Genomic DNA, 14,183 nt, shown 5'->3' with positions numbered 1-14,183 from the left:
TAGTCCTCTTGATTATTAAAAACACTTCCAAAATATGGAAGCCAAATACTCAGTGAGTCTTAACTCACACAAACTTAATTTCAACTCCTAACTATCATTTCTATAGTAGTATTGCTGTAAAGCACATGGAAATAATTTTGTGATATTTACCTTAACTTGCCACATGTAGATTTTTAATTGCAGAATGCTTAAAAATATTTATTGTATAAATTCATGTCAAATTCCTAATGAAACTTCCCCTGTGCTATAGCAAGAACAGTCTAAGAAAATATTTTGGAAAAATCCACAATGCCCTCCAAAACACTCAACTTTCCATCTTAAACAATTTTGTGAGTTTTAAGAAGCAGCTTATAGGTGAGTGTTTCCACTGTTTCAACAGACAAGGCTGCAGTGAGTTTTGAAAGTAAAGCTGTGAGTTTAGTTAACTCTGTGGCTACCACACTTTACAAGGGGGATGAGAGGTCATCACCAAATTAGTTTCCAGCTTAAACTGTGTTACAAGCAATTGAGGACAGTATATTGGGACATATTTTTTCTGCGACATGATTTTAGAAGAATGCTACAGGGTCTAGAAACTCCTCATATCAAACTTATAAAAATCTCATATTCTGTGTCTGTGCAGATTTCAAAGGAGACATGTGGTCACTGGCCACCACTTTGAAAACGGAAAGCTTCTCCAGTAGAATCTGGTAAGTATGTTTGCTGTGAGTCAGGTCGTGCAACTATGGCATTAAAAAAAAAAAAATTCCCCCGCTCTTCACTATTACTAAGGTTGTTATAAAACGATGTGTTCTAAAAATACTCCCTCCTGAAGTGATGGTCCAACACTCACTGCAGTCAGAAGAGCAGTCCCTGCTGCACTGGGTTGGACTGAGGACACACGAATCAAGTAGGAGAAATGCAAATGCTTCAGTGATCTGCTTCATATGTCTCCATAAGTATGGTTCAAAACTAAACAGAAAATTAGGTTTGCTCCTTCATTGTATAGACTGACCTTTCCAATGTACAGAAAAATACCACATTTTCAAAAGTTAAAATTGAAATAGTTGTTTTTTACCTTTCCATCAGTTTCCTAATGAAATATCTACTGAATACAACAAGCCTAAAACCTGCAGGTATTCTCTTTCAATTTGTTATTTTATCATTATTTCTTCTTGATTGAAACCGAGCCATTAGAAGTAAACTTACTGTAATTTCACCACTATAAGGCACACCCTTTTGATTAAAATTTTGGCCTGAACCCGGAAGTGCGCCTTATAGTCCGGTGCACCTTATACATGGACAAAGTTTGGAAATTTGCCAACCCAGAAGTATGAGCTGCGAGTTGCGGGGGGAGCTGGCAGGGCCGCAGCTGCCAGGTGCAGGCGAGCCTGGGGGCCCATGGTGCTGTGGCTGCTGGGTGCAGGGGGGCCCGCGGTGCCGCGGTTGCTAGGTGGAGGCAGGGCCTTGGCCAGCAACCACGCAGGGGGAGCTGGCGGTGGATCCTCGCTGCAAAAAAAGAGTGTGCTTTATAGTCCAGTGCGCCTTATATATCAGCAAAAGTTTGGAAATTTGCCAACATCCAGAAGTGCACCTTATAATCCCATGCATCTTATAGTAGTGAAATTACTGTACTCTAGGCATTTCAGTGGTGGCCCTGAATGCAAGCTGTGGAGGTGTTCCAGCAGGTTGGGCAGGAAAAACAGCAGCCAGTTGTCATGGAAAGCCAGCTTGTCATTGTTTTTTTGTTTGTTCGTTTGTTTTTTTCTTTTGTGGTTTTTTGGTTTGTTTTTTTTTTTCCCTCTCTCTCTACAGAGGTACAAATCACAGTGCTTTTAAATAATCAACTATTTCTCCTGAATGTTTCAAGAGACATAAGTGGGAGAAGAATTATCCAAAACACTATTTCTTCTAAGGATCAAGTGCTCATTCACAGCTTTTGTTCTCATCCAAAGTAAAACAATTTCCAATCAAAAAGTTAGTCAGAATTTTTCCAAGTAGAAGGAACAGGCATTTCAGTTGTACCTCCCATGGGCTCTGATGAGGCTCTTGGCTGTGCTTCCTGAACACATCTCCTCTGCCAGGAAGCTCTATGTCCATTTTCAACATACCCTCTCTAAATCACTCACTTGGAGCAACTACAAAACCTTCTGGTGACTAAAGGGAATAAGGAATTGTGGCTGGAGACTTCAAAATTTTGAGATGTCTAGGTCTCCTATTAATGATCGTGAAGAGAATTCCTTCTTCTTTTTTCCTTCCCTTTTAGAAAAACCAGAAACAAGGAAAGTTCAGAAAGTCATGCCTGATTAAAAAAAAAAAAAAAATCTGAGCTCCACTGTCTGCCTCACAGACATGAAAAAATACGTCTCCCTCTTCAGAGGAAGGATGGCTGCTTTTTGTTGCTCATTGACTATGCAAACCAACAAAAGTAAGGCAGCATCTAGTATAGAGTCAAAGGCTGCATTTGACACAGTCCTTTTTGAGTACTGTGGAACAAATTGTCTGATCCAGGTGAGCAGATTTAAGTCAAGGCTCTTTCCAATTAACACAAGTGAGCAAAGTTCATTTAGTGAAGAGTTCTTCTTGACTGATTAACCTCAGAGGTTTGCACTGGTATAGAAATAGAGGAAATAGCTGAGAGAGAGCTATAGGGGGAAAAAAACCCTTCATACTAAAGTAACACAAGAATATTTTATAATAATTGGGTTTCACTTGCTTGCTTTCATATATAGTTTTGTGTTTACTCCTAAATACATACTCTGATGCAGGAGAACAGGCTAGGGAGAATCAATATCAAGCTTATTTCTATTTGAGTGGAAGAAATTATGCCAGGAGAAAAGTAACAAGAAAGGCCTCTCCATAAAAGTTAAAATGAAACAGTTGCCCTTACTTAAAGTATAGATTAAAACCAGATATTATATTAGTCTAACCCATGTTTTCCTGCCCTCTGAACTCAAATTCATGAATAATTCTCATTCTGATGCATAACTGTATTGAAGATGACATCTTTCAGTGACATATCTGACACACATCCTTTAGTGAAGGAGTTTAACTTTTTGCCCATGACGGCAAAATATGTCTTTAATTCCTAGTGCAATTTAAAATTTTAATTGCTAAACAGTCCAGATGATGCAGTCTACTGTGTTTCAGAACCATATTTTATCAGTCTCATTAGCTATTAATTATCACTATGCACATAAGGTCATGACCAGCTCAGCTGGCTTGATTCTCTGCTGCTTTATATTGACATTTATCAGGAATGAGCCAAATCCCTAATGCTAATGGGACTGAAAGTATAAAATTCATGTGAGATCAGCCTAGTCTATCAAGCCTTTTCTAGAGATGTCAAGAAGCATAACACCAGGCACTGGGCAACAAAAAATCTTCAGAGACTTGGACCAAGTGGAGTTTTTCTTACTCTTTTCAATCTCTTTTGGTTTTTCTGGGTGCTGAAGGGTTTATTTTGTTTGGATTTAGATGTGTGGTTTTTTTTGTTGTTTGGACTTGCCTTTTTTCCCCCTTATCTGTTTTAGAATCATATTGCATCCATCCAAAGTGAGTATGGAGTCAGGAGGGCCAGGATTACTTTCAGATAAGGACCCAAAGGCACTTCCATACCAGACCGCTTATCTTTTATCTATGTAACTAGCTACTTTTTAAAAAAATAAAACCCTCATAGTTTCCATATGAAACCTTTAAAGGTTTAACTAGATTATGAAGAAAAAGCAACACTCTTTCTCAGCAGGTTGGAGATGGATCCCAGTAGATGATTAATACAAACTGGATATAGGCTGAATGTTGACCGAACAATTTTATGAACTCCCAGGATGCTGGGTTGGAAAGCAGGGGGGCTGGGAAACAGATTCCAGCAAGTTTGACATAGTTTCCAGATATCCCAATAAATTTTTAGTCACCAGTACCAGAAAGCAGCAATTACAGTAATTTCACGATTACAAGCCGCACGGACTATAAGCCGCATCTCCGGGTGTTGGCAAACATTTCGTTCTTTGTCCATAAATAAGCCGCACCTGAGTATAAGTCGCTCTGTCATTCGCAGCAAGGACTCGCGTGCAACAAAGTCGCCAAATACTAACAGAATCGCGGCATGGCGGGGTTTACTGGTTTGGCTCAGGCTGTGCAGGCTCGGCCCGCTCAGGGCTGCTGGCGGGGCCAGGTGGCCCAGCTCAGTGGGGCCGTTCGGTGGGGCCGCTCGGGGCTGGCTGCCGCTGTCACTGGGCTTGCTCACCCCGGCCCAGCACTGCCCTGTGGTGGCAGGCAGGGACGGAGCCCAGCGGCACCCGCGGCGGTGGGTGGGGATGGAGACCCCCTGCTCCCGTGGTGGCGAAGGCAAGAGGGGAAGGAGCACCCCCGCTCCTGCCGTGGTGGTAGCAGGCGGGGGCGGAGCCTGCCTGCTCCTGCCGTGGCAGGTGGGGGCAGGAGCCCCCCGCTCACCCCACAGGCCGCGGGGATGGCAGCACGGAGCCCCCGCCTCCTCTCCGAGTCGTGGGGATGTCAGCACAGAGCCCCCTGCCTCTCCCCCACCTGAAGGAGGGAGCTCCCCTGCCTCCCTCCCCGCCCCCGCGCTGCCAGCACTGAGCTGGCCCCACCCAAAATTATTCACATATTAGCCGCTCCTGAGTGTAAGCCGCATTTCCGGTGTGGGAGCAAAATTTTAGTCAAAATGGTGCGGCTTGTATTCGTGAAATTACTGTAGTTGTTATCACTGACAAAATAAAAGGAAACTATTTAAACTCTGAGGTTCTTATGGTAAACAAGCAAAATTGTGCCTTTTGCCTTGAAGTAATACATCTAATAGACACAGCAACATTGCTTTTAAATTTTCAACACTAATGAACAGTGTGTTAAATTTAAAATACCAGAATATTTGCTTCTTTATTCACTCACTTTAAGAATTCAGTGTGAAGTGTTAAATATGCATTTTCACACAGTTATGAAAAAGGAAAAAAAACCCCACAAAACCCTGCATAAAACTATCACACTGTAGCAGTTTATACTAAAAAGCCCATGCTGCCTTCTTAAATAAAATGCTTGGTCATAACTGTTCAGCTCTATCATTAATTCAAGTTACAGTTTCCTAGTACTATTGACTTTTCTTGTGATGTAGCTCCTTTGGCACATAATTGCATGCAAATAACCTTTTTTAAACAAATGTTAACATCACAGACATGAGCATCTCAAGGCAGTATCTGCATACCCTTTGATTCCTTCAGTTGCAGCACAGAAAATAGTCCCATGCAGACAAACTGTGTGTCCCCCAGCTGCATCATCTGAGGGCATTGGGTTTGTTCCCTATGTTTTTCCTTACTACCAAAAATAAATTTCAAAATGGGTGTCTTTTACCCTGGAGAAATAGGCACACTCAAGCTACATCCCTGTGGAAAAAAAATCAGTGATGTTAAAATGCTGCAGACTGAACATGAAGCAAAGGTAGCTCTGACTTTTGTAAGCATCTAGTATTTGGGAATACAGAAGATAAAACTCTCTAACATTATTTCAGGAGAAGCATTAAAATCACAGTATAACAATAAAACCCTAACAAACAAAAATTAATACTCTCAACTCTGTGTTTGCTAACTATTAAGGTGCATTTTCAGCTTGCCCTCCGGACATCTTGACAGGAAGAGTAAGTGAGGGCTGTTCTCATTAGAGAGGTGTTAAGTCTGTTTCAATCTGTCAAAAGTATACTGTTATCTGCTGTGAAGATCAAAGTGCCTTTTTTACTCTAAGAGACATGTACAGCACAAGTAGGCGCCTTTTATATATTGTCTCAGAGCAGCATGTTCAGATGCTCCAAGTAGCTGCACAGAGGTGAGTTTCTGGGTAAAGGAGAAATGTCAGATAGTGAGATATTTTCAGAGTTAATGTCTATTCAATCTATAAACACCTTCATGCATTACCTGCAAGGTTACCACAAGAAAGGTTCACGCCTGCAGCTCAGAAGCCCAACACTAAAATATCAATACAATTAACGAATTCAAACTGGCCAGAGAAAAGAATTCTGGTTTGATCAATCTTGAACAGATGCCACAAATGATTCCATAACTTATTATCATCATGAGGCCTTTAAAAAACAACTAAACCCCAGTCCTTAGCTTATCCAACCTCTACTTCCCAATCAAGACTCTCTGGAAGACAGTAAGTCTTGAAGACAGTTACTTTTTCTGACTCCATGGTGCCCATTACTGCTGCTTTGATCCCCAAAACCTCCCTTACCACAATACAATATTTGTAGTAGGGTGGCACTGACAATGATGTGCTAGTTCTGTATGAATTTGGGGTGAAAAAGCATCAACAAAAAAAGTATTTCCCAGTCTTCTTCAAAGGTCTTAACAAAACCCTAATGTTCATTATGCAATTGCTTACACAAAACAATTCCTGAACAGCATTTCACACAATAAATCCAGATGTGATTTAATAAGACTTATTAAAAAAAAAAAAAAGGGGAGGGGGTACCATGCCAGCAATTAAACACCAGTTTAACAAAGAAAGCAAATATATGCATATATCAAGCTATACACAGATAACTTAAATTCTTTGCACAGACAATTAGCATATCTGCATATTAGTCAGGTAGCTATGTGGTTAAATGTACTTGGAATATTAGGCAACCTAGAAAAACTCTGTCTTTTTTCCTTACTTTTTAAAGAACATAGTGTTAAAGAGCATGTAAGTATTATTTCATTTGGAAACCCTGCAATTTAAAGAAAAAGATAAAAGTGTGTGAAGATATGAAGGCAATAATGCATTCATTTATGCTTGTCCGGTATGCAGTGTCACCTTGCAAATAATAAAGTATCTAAAATAAATTGAAGAACATATTACCTTCAGCTCAGACTGCTATGCAAAGCACACATCAGGGGGACATCTTTCAAAGGGGAGAGGCAACTTTCTTCCATTATCATTACACATCTGAAGAAGCTTATACCCTGCCTCAAAACCTTGTGTGACAAAGAAGAGTGTTAATGATAGCTACAGTTGTTGCATTTTTCTTTTTAATAGTCAATATTAGAAACTTTTCTCCAGTTGCAATTGATACAGTATGAAATTAAGTCATGCTCTGAGATTTAAGAACTACTCACTTGTTTGCCACGGTGCTGAACATCCTCCTGTGTTCAGGTAAATATATGTACTTAATGAAAAACTCAGTATGCTCAGAACAGGCAGTTCCCAGGGACTGCTGCTAAGTACCTGTGGTTTTGTTTTTATTACTCATAGACTGAAGTATTTCTTAAAATAAAGGATAGTTGATGGAAGTATATGATCTTGGAGCGAATTAAACCTGAAGCTATTCAGCACAACTCAGCATTGCACAGGCTCAAGCACCATGCCTTGCTGTTGGATCCCTGGCAAAAGGAATTTTAAAAAAGGGAGTTAAGCCATGAGTTTTCATCCTTGCATAGGGCAGCATGGCTCAGGGCAGCACCTTAACTCAGTGGCAGAAAATACTTCAGTGCCTCAGCACGAGTCACCCACAAGCATGATTTTGAATGCTAGCAAAGCCTAAATACTTATCTAGAAATGCCAGACTCCAGTCTTCTAGGACTCAAAGTCAGAAGAAAAGGGGGAGAAGATAAATACTACAGCCTCTGACAGGTGAGGATGTCTGATTCACTGAGAAGACAGAGGCTGACAAGACCCCTGAAACAGTTTTCGTTTTCCCTCTTCATGTCAAAGCAACAGATTTGCTCAAAATTGAGAAAAATCAGTCATTTCATTAAAGAAGTGTAAATTATTTATTAACATTTTATACTGCACATGAATAATCAAAAGGATGTGATCTAAAATGCAGTAAACTTAGAGCAGTCACAAACTACACAAACGGATTTAGAAACCTGTCTGAAAAAGATGGCACTAGAAGCCACAGCAGGCTCAGGGCTTCATGGAGTGCTACCCAAGTTAGATGCTGCTGCTACCCAAGTTGTTGCTGCTGCAACAAGGCAACACACTTTTTCAAGACAAGATAAACAATTCCTCTTCTTTCCCAGAAATGCCAGAAACACACATATTATAATTTTCCACCTAATCAGACAGTTACTAATAAAGTCTACAGTGTGGCCTGCAAACTGAACTATACAATTTCAAAAGTCAGTTTGAATGACTAGTATTTAAACTCGAGGTGTCCTTTCTGTGAACTCTCACACCACTGTGAACACTTCAAAGTCAAACACAATCCAACAGTAAGAAGTTGTATGTGAAAGATGTTGACTAGGATTCCCTTGCTTCCATTACTTTATTTACTCTCACCAGAGTACCTTAAGTACCTGCCCCAAGTTTTGCATCTGTTTACATACTTACAAAATCAGGGAAAAACATTTTTGCTGGGGTGATTGAACTTGAACAAACCTTTTTTAAATTCAGGGATAGAAACTGAAGTAGCTTGCAGCAGAAATCCTCTAGAGCCCTTTCTACACAATGAGTCATGAGTGCAATGAGAAGAGATTTTTCCCCTTACTGAGCAACTTGTTCCAAGCAACAAGAGGAAATCTGCAGGTTTTCAAAAATCTAGATTATACTTCTTCTGTTTGGGTCTGTATTTTCTTTTCTGATTTTCATGTACATATAATTTTATAGATGGATATTCTGTTTTGTGGCCACAAAAGACACCTCTACATTTAGCAATAAGTAGGATGACAAGCCATGAAAAGTGAATGGTGATATAAAAATTTATTTAAACCAACCACACAGAAGATAAGTCTTCAAGAGAAAGCCAGAACATCTGATTACAAGACAATTATTGAAAGGCAAAGTTGATTCTGTAGAGTTACTGAATATGCTTCTTATCCTAGGCTCTGATTGCCTGTGGAGCAGCCACTGAGCAAACCATTTTTATTTTTGGTGAAAATATGCTTGAGTACCTTAAACATATTAATATAATTCCTTCAAATTTCAAGCCCTTACACTGATAAGGTATGTAATACTTTGCAGAGAAGCAATGCATTAAGGATACTGAAAACAACAGAGGAACAAAATGTACCACTTAATGTTTTTAGGGGGTGTGAGCTCACGTGGCAAGGAATGGAGAAAAGAAACAGAACAACAGATAGCTGTTTGAAGTCTCCTATCTCTGTATAGCTGAAACTGGGTAAGTCACTGAGAGGCAGAAGTTTTATTAAACCTTTTGCTGCTGACCTCTGCTGCAGCTTCTCCAGAGCTGACAGAGAACCAGGATATTCCAGCAGAGCATTAGCATTTCAAAAGGTACCTGCACCTCTTGCCTAGCACAGCACAGCTGCATTAATTAGAGAGACAGTAGAAGACAAATGCACATACAAAATGAGAGCTGGGCTCTATTTGATGCAAAGTAACCTCTACCAAAAGCCATCCTGCCTTTCATCCGATAAACTCAAGGGACCATTCTCGATAAACTCAAGAGAGCATTCTCCCATTTCTACACAATATAGCTGTACAATGTTTGACCCTATATAATTTTCTGGAACATGTGATTTAGACAACAACATATTTCAAAGTCTAATAGAAATTCTTTTAAGGTTTGTACTAATTGAAAAGATGAAAGGTAGGCTTAGAGCTCTGAAGGAATTGGTGGAAAACTGTTTAGTATATCAGTATTTCTGTCTGCAGTGGGCTGGAGCATCACAGCTTGGTAAAGCTTCTGTAGCTGGCAGAGATCCTACTCACTTTAATCCTTGTTTTGCTCTTCTGACTGTGTCACCACCTCTACAGAGTCAAGGTAACAGTGCCATATTTTAGTTAGCAAAGTCAGCAGGTTTACAGTTATGAATACACACAAGCAGTTCTCTCTTTCACAAGATTAAAAGTGTTTCAAACTACTGTTTTCATGAATACAGCTGCAATTAAAATGCCTCTGATTAAGCTCTAATTAAAGAATAAAACAACCTTTTATAGTTACTTGACATATGGATGAAATTATGAAACAAAATAAAGCTGTTACTCTCATGTATCAATAAATCTGCCTTCTGATCACAGCCTGATGTACTAAATTGAAATAGTCTTTCTACCACGGTTTTATCTGTTAAACTTTCTATAAGGGAGAAAGAATGAGGGACTGAGAAAATATGTTCATCTAGGGAAAAATCAGTTCTCTTGACATTTTCTTCTGTAAAATATTTAAACTGGTATACCAAATGGTAAGTTCATACCTATGCTCTGCATCTTAATAGGTGCAAAAGAACGTCTGGTGAACAGTGACTTCCCAGACCTAAATTTTTATTTATTTTCACTTCTCATTAGTGAGCAAACCTACCTGTAATGAAATATAGTAATGTAAAGAAACCTGCTGCAGTGTCACCCTGTCCACTATATGGGATGTCTCCTTTACCAAAGACTCACAAGTACAAGGAAATGTTATTCTAGCTGTTAAAATTCTCCTTTAGTTTAGCTGCAGTCAGGTTCCTCCTCCTGGCAGTCAGTACAGTTTCCAATGCCTCCTGAAAAAAAAGTGTGTTTTAGAAGTTAGCCATCACCACCCCCAACACACAGGGAAGCTCCCTGCAGCTCCCTGGATGGCGAATCTGAAAAGAAGATAGTGTATGGTATCCAGTGTAAGGGTGGGAAATACTTCTTAAGGGAAAAAACCCAAAATTTTGCACTGGCCAAAGTACCATGTCAAAACCTTCTTCCTTCACCACCTGAAAGCACCAGTTGTCACAAAGACATTCAAAAGACACAATCTTTTCCCATCTTCAGCTGGAATAACTGATCAGCAGCAAACCAAGCCAAGGTAACTTACAAAAGCAGAGGATCACGTTTGTATTAATTATTTCACAATTTAGCCCACAGATGATAAATATTAAAAGGATGAAGCAAGTCATATCTTCTCATACCTGTGGGGTGGCTACTGTGGACACACGGTACTTGTATGACCTACCAAAATTTCACCTTCTGCTTATTAATTTTACCAAGAAACTATTGATCCTCAGCTCAACATAAAATGGCTTTCATAATCAGAGGAGTCTGTGCTGGTTTTTATGTTTGCTACAGACTTGGCAGTCCTACCTCAGGAGAAAGAGCTAACAGCAATTCACAGCATCATAGAATGATTTGTGTTGGATAGAACATTAATGATGATCTAGTTCCAACCTCACTGCCATGGGAAGGGACACCTTCCACTACTCAGGTTGCTCAAAATCCCACTCAGATCGGTCTTGAACAATTTCAGGGATGATAAATACATCAAGGCAGCAAAATTTTGCAAGAGGTCAAGTAATCCTGCAAGCAATCCTTCCTTCAGATCACATTATATTTCTACCACTGTGAGGCCTTAACTACAGCTACCACTAACAAGCACCAGAAATATGCATGCATGTGCTAAAACCCTCACTAGGTCCCAGTTCTTCAAACCTGCACACGTACAGCCTTTCCTGGCACACATAACCAGCATCTCTCCTCTCCAGGGAGAGAGAACCTCTGTATCAGCTCCATCTGAAACCAGCACAGCTACGTGCAACACAGTTGGTGAGTCAGAACACACAACGAGTCCAATGCAAAACTCAGATCAGAAGTAGATTCATCATTACATTCAGAATTGGAAGAGCAGAAGAGGATGTAAAATTATTTTGCTATATTTTAATACATTCAAAACAGAGCAATTTTCCACATAATCTTTGCTAAGGGGAAAAAAAAAAAACAACAAAAAATGACCACCATCAACTAAGCACAAACCATACACAAAAAAACCCCAAAAAACCAAAAACCCACACACGAAAAAACCAACCAAACAAAAAAAAAACCCAAAACTAATCTGCGAGCATGACCAAGGGAAATCTAAAGGGCACCGTGAAGGGTCTCCAAGGCTACATTGAGAACTCGGTGGATTGAAGTGTATATAAATCTGAGTTAGCTTTAAAACAGCTCAGAGACTGGTAGTAGTTATAATGGCAGTGCTTGCTGTGCTTGTTTCCAGAACATTGTCAGCTTCCTACATAAGACTCTTAACTATGCTCAAGAAACAAACCTGTGCCTGTCCATCTCCCCCCCAGCTCATTAGTCAGACTAGGGTGCTACAGCAAGTAGGTTTGTGCTACTACTGCTATTAAGCTTTTAATACCCAGGCTGTTGCTGGGATCTACCTACCAAGCTCCTAGTGCCTGTTACTTAAGCCGGCTGTTCTTATTTATGTTTTATCAAAAGCAAGGAAATCATACTGTGGAGGAAAGGTTTGAAGAGAACCTGAGCCAGTCCTCCTGTTTGTATCTGCAGCATTTAGTGTACTGCCACTTAAGAGCATAAACAAAAGCATTGAGATAACTACCTACCTGACAGATATGAGATCCAGGTAGGTCAATGTATAGATTTGTGCTTATTTGTAAATGGCAATCACAGAAAAAAACCTGTGCACTGGACTGAGGTATTAGAAACACTACAAGCTTACACGTTCTCAATCTCTCCCCTCCTCAATCCTCCTCTTTTCCCTCCTTTTGTCTATGTAGGCTAAAAGCACTCTCAGACAGAAAATAAGTTATTCTTGTTAAGTAACACGTATTAAAAAAAATCCGTCTTGGCCTCTGCACAAGTACAGTAATTTCACGACCACAAGGCGCACCCCCCGGGAGTCGGCAAAATTTGCAACTTTGTAGATCATATAAGGTGCACCGGACTATAGGGCACACTTTTTTTTTTGCAGTGAAGCTCCGCCCCCAGCTCCCCCCGCGCGCTTGCTGGCTGAGGCCCCGCCTCAACCCAGCAGCCATTGGCCCCCAGGCCTGCCTGTACCCGGCGGGGTCGGGCTATGCCCGCCACTGCTCCGTGCAGCGTCCCCAGGGCCCTGCTGCTCCGGGAGTCCCCTGGCGCTCCGGGTGACCTGATGCCAGCAGGCTTGCCCCGTGCTGCCGCTGCCCCGATTCCGGCTGCTTGCCCCCTCCCCATGCGGCAGCCGCTCTGATTCCGGCGGCTTTCGCCCTGCTCACACAGGGGCCGCTCTGATTCCGGCGGTTTCCCCCTCCCTGCACGGCAACCACTCTGATTCTGGCAGCTTTCGCCCCCGCCGCGTGGCGGCCCCCCGATTCCAGCGGCTTTCGCCCCCCCCGTGCGGCGGCCACTCAGATGCTGGTGGCTTTCCCCCTCCCCGTGCGGGGGGGCACCCCGATGCCGGCAGGCCCACCCCGCGGGACCACCACCCTGATGCCGGCGAGCCTGCCCTGCGCGGGGACCGTCCCGATGCCAGTGGCTTTCCCCGTGTGGGGGGGCGCCCTGATGCCGGCAGGCCCACCCTGCGGGGCCACCACCTTGATGCCGGCGGGATCGCCCCGTGCAGGGGCTGTCCCGATGCCGGCGGGCCTGCCCCACACAGGGGCCGTCCCGATGCCGGAGGACTCACATTTCCGCAGTGGCAAATGTCGCAACTTTGTACATCAGATAAAGCGCACTGGACTATAAGGCGCACTTCCAGGTTCGAGGGAAAATTTTAGTCAAAAGGGTGCGCCTTATAGTCATGAAATTACTGTACTTTTCTATCAAGTAGAGTAGTTTAAAAACTTTTAATGTCAACTCTGATGCTGTTGGTGCCCTGCTTACTACAAAAACATGCAACAATACCCCCATATGAACTTCACAATTTATCATGATTTTAAAAATTATATAACCCTTAACAGCTATTCTACTAAGTTCTATTATTGTCATAATCACTTTCACGTAATCTTTTATTAAATTTCAACACATTAATTAACTTCTTTTATAGGATGAGAACAAGATCTTAAGGACACAGATCTGCCTGTAAATAATACAAGTGCACTGATGAGCTCCTACTAAAAGCTAATCCCTTTATATACAGTGATAGTAGTTGTTCCTTAGGGAAGACATTCAGAGGTCTAATTTCCTTTCTGCCACCTGCACCATGTGCACTACAAGAAGAGAGAGGAGAACCCTGAATACATGCAGCATTGGAAATGTTGCGGAAAAGACTGGACACAGATTAATCAAACATTTTGAATTAGTGTATACTGAGATGCTCAGGGAGTAGCCTGAAGACTACCACAAGTGACATGGAGTATAACCATCATTAGCGATGTCATTCAACAGAAAATGTCATTCAATAGAATGACAGTATGGCCCATTCCTTCAGTCTAAAATTCACTACTAGATAATTCTTTCAACACATTTTAATACCAGAAGGACATTAATTCTCAGGTTGATAAGTTTTTGAAAAATGTGTAAAGTTAGGAGGATTAGATCTAGCTGCCCAATAATGAGGTAAGAGTTACATATTT

General features: G+C 41.4%; 1 protein-coding gene across 5 annotated transcripts in view; it reads right to left on the bottom strand.

The window, feature by feature from the left end:
- Positions 1–14,183, bottom strand: part of TPK1 (thiamin pyrophosphokinase 1) — a 340,579-nt gene that overhangs the window by 176,041 nt on the left and 150,355 nt on the right. The gene's annotated exons all lie outside the window — the stretch shown is intronic.

The sequence above is a fragment of the Catharus ustulatus genome, chromosome 1 (assembly GCF_009819885.2).
Source record: "Catharus ustulatus isolate bCatUst1 chromosome 1, bCatUst1.pri.v2, whole genome shotgun sequence".
Taxonomy (NCBI): Eukaryota; Metazoa; Chordata; class Aves; order Passeriformes; family Turdidae; genus Catharus; species Catharus ustulatus.
Note: the sequence above shows the minus strand (reverse complement) of the source record. Positions and strands in the feature narration are given on the sequence as shown.